This window comes from Neoarius graeffei, chromosome 27 (assembly GCF_027579695.1).
Source record: "Neoarius graeffei isolate fNeoGra1 chromosome 27, fNeoGra1.pri, whole genome shotgun sequence".
NCBI lineage: Eukaryota > Metazoa > Chordata > Actinopteri > Siluriformes > Ariidae > Neoarius > Neoarius graeffei.
Window position 1 is genome coordinate 34,202,342 of NC_083595.1, and position 6,825 is coordinate 34,209,166.

A 6,825-nucleotide genomic window follows, 5' to 3' on the forward strand; every position below is an offset into this window, starting at 1 on the left:
GACAAGAAAGCCCAAACATTTCTCAGAAAAGTATGAAGGCAGCCTTTGTAAAAAGACATTTTTAAACCAAATATAAAATTCCTGGTCATAAAACCAAACAAGGCAAGGTTGCATGGATTAAAAAAGCAAGAAAAGTGGCAAATTAGTAAAATAAAAACTTTTTCACCAAGTTAAAAGTTCAATTACTGTAACATTAACCTGCTTTACACTTACAGGGGTGTTTTATGCAAATATTTAGGTTGAACGGGTTCAGCTGAGAGTCACATGGTCGTGCAGTGGTTGGCGCTGTCACGTCACGGCAAGATGGTTCAGGGTTCGAACCTCGCAGCCAACTGGGGGTTTTCTGTGCAGAGTTTTTCCTTATGCCTGTGTGGGTTTCCTCAGCATGCTCAGGTTTCCTCCCAAAGGTCAACTGGCTACTCTAACTTGTGAATGTGTGTGTTAAGTGTGATAGATTAGTGGCCTGCCCAGGGTGTACCCTGCCTCTCACCAGAAGTCAGGCAGCTTCCCTATGACCCTCATAGATAATGGATGAATGGATGGATGGGTTCAGCTAACAGTGAAGGTTTGGAACACCTGCTATACATGGTAATGGTAATAATGTAAGAATGAAATGAACACTAGAAAGCTCGAAATTATATTAAAAGGTAATTCAACACCATCGGTGTAAAATGGACATCGAACTCTACAGGTGTTAATGCAACACTGCAGGTGTTCATTCAGTAACAGAGGTTTTAACTCCATAGAGGAGATGTTGCTGTGTAGAGAGGAAGCAAAAGCAAAACTCAGCAGGTGCTTGTATGGTATATCTATCCATCCATTCATCCATCCATCCATTATCTGTAGCCACTTATCCTGTTTTATGGGTGAGAGGCGGGGTACATCCTGGACAAGTCGCCAGATCATCACAGGGCTGACACATAGAGACAAGCAACCATTCACACTCACATTCACACCTACGGTCAATTTAGAGTCACCAGTTAACCTAACCTGCATGTCTTTGGACTGTGGGGGAAACCGGAGCACCCGGAGGAAACCCACGCGGACACGGGGAGAACATGCAAACTCCACACAGAAAGGCCCTCACCGGCCACGGGGCTCGAACCCAGGACCTTCGTGCCACCCTACGGCATATCTAATGTAATCAAAGTACAGATTTGATGTGGGATAACAATTTTCTGAGCAGCATCTAACGAGAATCTCTATTTTCATATGCATCACTTTCATTATATTTATTTCCTTACATCTTACCCCACTGAGAACTCCTACACTTAATCCCTGGAAGGAAATCAGTTTTATTTCAGCCAGATGTGAGCTACATCGCTCGTTTCCATAATAAAGACTTACCATTGATGGATGTCTTGACGTGATGTTTTCATGTTGTCTGAGACGGAGTCGGTGCTGATGCTGTGATGGAAGAGAATTGTTGATGCAGATGAGAGCAAAGTCACCTGCTGTACCTTGCGATGTTCAGCTCCAGGTTCTTGTGCTGTGAAATGCAGATTGTGAGTAAATGTGACAGGGAACCAGAACACTGCAAACTTTGCATGGTCAGTGTGGAAAGTTCAGCTCTGAAGATCAAGTCCATATAGATAGATAGATAGATAGAAATATATGCAAATTTAAAAAAAGTATGTTCATCAATTGCTTATTGTCCTAATTCTGATTCTCTGACAGGCTTGCTTTGAAATGCCTTCACATGCATTAACTTCTGAACTCATCTGGTGCTGTCTCACGCCATCCTCTCACGGATCCGAGCAGGTCTCATGCTAAAGGAACCCGGAACTCTCTCCGTTCGTGGTGTCCCGTGCGTGTGAATCTATCTCTCTCTCTCTCTCTCTGCACCGAACTGCTCTTTGTTCTCTTTAATCTCCAAATTACACGGAGCGCAAAATCCCACCGTAATCCACGGAAAAGCTTACGCGCGCGCAATGATGGAGAAATGAAACAGCGTTCTCGCCTGCACTCTGCTTCTGCGCGCGCCACTTTCAGCTCCACACACACACGTGCGCGCACACACACACAGCCAGGCCAACGCACATGAGCGCGCATGCACACGCGCGTTCACTCACAAGCACCCACATCCTCTTCTTTACCCTTCTTGAGCCAGTGCTGCAGTTGAGGGCAAAAGTTTGCATGCTCTTTAATAATAATAATAATAATAATAATAATAATAATAATAATATATATACTATGCAATATATGGATGCAAATATTTTGCACATAATTCAGTGTCCATCCATCCATCCATCCATCCATTATCTGTAGTCACTTATCCTGTTCTACAGGGTCGCAGGCAAGCTGGAGCCTATCCCAGCTGACTACGGGCGAAAGGCGGGGTACACCCTGGACAAGTCGCCAGGTCATCACAGGGCCAACACATAGAGACAAACAACCATTCACACTCACATTCACACCTACGGTCAATTTAGAGTCACCAGTTAACCTAACCTGCATGTCTTTGGCCTGTAGGGGAAACCGGAGCACCTGGAGGAAACCCACGCGGGCACGGGGAGAACATGCAAACTCCGCACAGAAAGGCCGTCGCCGGCCACGGGGCTCGAACCCGGACCTTCTTGCTGTGAGGCGACAGTGCTAACCACTACACCACCATGCCACTAATTCATTGTCTATTATTATTTTTGGGGCGGCACAGTTAGCACTGTCGCCTCACAGCAAGAAGGTTCTGGGTTCGAGCCCAGTGGTCAACAGGGGCCTTTCTGTATGGAGTTTGCATGTTCTCCCCGTGTCTGTGTGGGTTTCCTCCGGGTGCTCTGGTTTCCCCCAAAGACATGCAGGTTAGGTTAACTGGTGGCTCTAAATTGACCGTAGGTGTGAATGTGAGTGTGAATGGTTGTTTGTCTCTATGTGGCAGCCCTGTGATGACCTGGCGACTTGTCCAGGGTGTACCCCGCCTCTCGCCCATAGTCAGCGGCAAGCGGCTACAGATAATGGATGGATATTTATTATTATTATTATTACTGTGCGAAAGTCTTAGGCACATGCAAAGAAATGCTGTGAAGCAAAGATGTCTTCAGAAACAATGAAATTAAACATTTCTGCATAAAAACACTATAAAGAACAGTAAACTAATCAACTAAATCAAGTCAGTATTTGCTGTGACAAACCTTTGCTTTAATAAAACACCAGTACTCAAGAGTAGTACTAACAGACTATTAAAAAATAAGTCATAAAATAAACAAATAATGCAGTACCTGAAACATTTTGCACTTTACTGTATCTATACACTCAAAATAGATGTACGGTGCGGCACGGTGGTGTAGTGGTTAGCACTGTCGCCTCACAGCAAGAATTTCTGGGTTCAAGCCCAGTGGCCAACAGAGGCCTTTCTGTGTGGAGTTTGCATGTTCTCCCCATGTCTGTGTGGGTTTCCTCCGGGTCCTCCAGTTTCCCTGACAGTCCAAAGACATGCAGGTTAGGTTAACTGGTGGCTTCAAATTGACCGTAGATGTGAATGTGAGTGTGAATGGTTGTTTGTCTCTGTGTCAGCCCTGCGATACCCTGGCGACTTGTCCAGGGTGTACCCCGCCTCTCGCCCATAGTCAGCTGGGATAGGCTCCAGCTTGCCTGCGACCCTGTAGAACAGGATAAGCACTGAGGCATTGTCATCAATCTTAGCTGAGAGTACCTGTGTCTCTGTACAGCACACTGATCTGAAATATTTTGTTGAAATGGACTGCTCAGGGGGTGGTGTAGTGGTTGTCACTGTTACGTGTCTGTGTGGGTTTCCTCTGGGTGCTCCGGTTTCCCCCACAGCCCAAAGACATGCGGTTAGGTTAACATGGGGCAGCCTTGGGCTGAAAAGCCCTTGAGCAAGGTACCTAACCCCCAACTGCTCCCCGGGTGCTGTAGCATAGCTGCCCACTGCTCTGGGTGTGTGTTCACTACTTCAGATGGGTTAAATGCAGACAGGAATTTCACTGTGCTTAAGTGCACATGTGATAAATAAAGTTATTGTTGTTGTTGTTCTTCTTCTATTTACATTATCCACCCATAAACCACAGGGGGAGCAAACTCATCTCCGCCTGACCCTAACCCATCATGGGGGATGCAAACTTTTGCACATAACTGAATATTAACCTAGTCTGCAATTTATTCAGGGTTGAGTAATAATGCAGTTTTCAGCTTCATCATCTTACAATTAATTCAAACAACATTCCTACATATGAAACAAATCTGCATTTATTTGTACAGTAAGTATGTTTGTGACATTTATTTATTAATTTAGTACCTTTGTTTTTCATTTTTCTTCTTTACTTGCAACCAGTAACACCAAAATTCTGTAACCATACACACACACTGGTACCACAAAAAAGTATTTCTATCAAATTTTCATTGATCATCGGCTTGCAGAAAGAAGAATACAATCTGAATATAAATATGATGCGTGTTTAAATAAGGACCCTAAAGAGAATGAGATTACGCCCTGGGCACCAAACATTTTGAATGATGATTATAGTGGCTTTATGGAGTGCAACAGCAGCTCATTTGTGATAAGAAATAACCTTGTTTCAGACAGAACAATACAGAGCACATGGAGAAGCAGGTGGAGGCTCGTTCCAGTCCATCAGGTCTGATCTCAGATGTGTTGTTCAGCTCATAAGGGTCCTGGGCCTTTGTGTTCATTTCAGAGGTCTGAGTCAATAGATATATCTGCCTGATGTGTACTGGTCTGACATGTCTCAGTTTATAGCGTTAGCACTGGAATTGGAGTTCGATGATGTAGTGTATCCTGAGCAGTCCATCCATCCATTCATCATCTGTAGCCGCTTATCCTGCTCTACAGGGTTGCAGGCAAGCTGGAGCCTATCCCAGCTGACTATGGGCGAAAGGCGGGGTACACCCTGGACAAGTCGCCAGGTTATCGCAGGGCTGACACTGAGAGACAAACAACCATTCACACTCACATTCGCACCTACGATCAATTTGAAGCCACCAATTAACCTAACCTGCATGTCTTTGGACTGTCAGGGAAACTGGAGCATTTGGAGGAAACCCACATAGACACGGGGAGAACATGCAAACTCCGCACAGAAAGGCCCTCGCCGGCCGCTGGGCTCGAACCCAGGACCTTCTTGCTGTGAGGTGACAGTGCTAACCACTACACCACCCCCTGAGCAGTCCATTTCAACAAAATATTTCAGATCAGTGTGTTGTACAGAGACACAGCTACTCTCAGCTAAGATTGATGACAATGCCTCTCTACCTCACATTGCGTCTTTACAGTGATGCATGATTTTCACCATCTGGCAAAAGCTAGAATAAATCACACAAACGCTTATGTCACCATGAACTGTCAATGTCCTCAGGAAACTAGAAACAGGTTCAGGTCTACGGCTCTGTTTGCTAGCTTGAGAAATTGACTCAATTGCTGAAGCACCTGCATCACCCATCTCACGAGGACAGCTATTGTTTTTGAAGAGCACAGCCTGAAACACAGCAGAATGAATAATTCAGGCAATATGTGCATCTGTCCCTCTATGGATAGATATGTTTCATGCTACATCAGTTCGTGAATAGAAAATGCATGAAATAAATTAGACAAGCTGCATTGATTTGGGGGATTTAATCTTGGCTCTAGGGTGCACAGATCAGAATCTGTGCCTTTGGCGCCATCTACTGGTTATTGAAAATACTGCAGGTCAGCTCTGATTCATTTGGGGCCATGTATCATCCACGTGTTTCAATATGGACATTCTTAGAAGTGTGTGGAGGCTAACTCCATTTTTTTTTTTAAAGTGAACAGTCATTAAGTAAACAATACATATAATTTTACTGTTATATAAATATTAAACAATTATATATAGCCACGGGCGGCACAGTGGTGTAGTGGTTAGCGCTGTCGCCTCACAGCAAGAAGGTCCGGGTTCGAGCCTCGTGGCCGGCGAGGGCCTTTCTGTGTGGAGTGTGCATGCGCTCCCTGTGTCCGCGTGGGTTTCCTCCGGGTGCTCCGGTTTCCTCCACAGTCCAAAGACATGCAGGTTAGGTTAACTGGTGACTCTAAATTGACCGTAGGTGTGAATGTGAGTGTGAATGGTTGTCTGTGTCTATGTGTCAGCCCTGTGATGACCTGGCGACTTGTCCAGGGTGTACCCCGCCTTTCACCCGTAGTCAGCTGGGATAGGCTCCAGCTTGCCTGCGACCCTGTAGAACAGGATAAAGCGGCTAGAGATAATGAGATGAGATGAGATGAGAAAGGTAGAAGATGGATGGATGGATAAGCACAGACAGACAGACACAATAATATACTGTAGATAGAGACATTTTGACACACACAGACAAAGAGATAACAAAGCTCCCTACTGAAGACTGTGAGACAGAAACGTTGCTAAAAGTACACATAAAAAAAATCACTCGATAGATAGATTATTGGCACCCCCTTGTAAAGATTAGTAAAAAGGCTTAGAAAAAAAATCCACCTTTTGATGACGTCTCTTCATCTCACGCAAAAAAAAAACAAACAGAAAAATCCAACCTGTAATTGAAATAAATTTATTCAGAGAAGAACAAAACCCTCATCAATACAGTGGTGCTTGAAAGTTTGTGAACCCTTTAGAATTTTCTATATTTCTGCATAAATATGACCTAAAACATCATCAGATTTTCACACAAGTCCTAAAAGTAGATAAAGAGAGCCCAGTTAAACAAACGAGAGAAAAATATTATACTTGGTCATTTATTTATTGAGGAAAATGATCCAATATTACATATCTGTGAGTGGCAAAAGTATGTGAACCTTTGCTTTCAGTATCTGGTGTGACCCCCTTGTGCAGCAATAACTGCAACTAAACATTTCCGGTAACT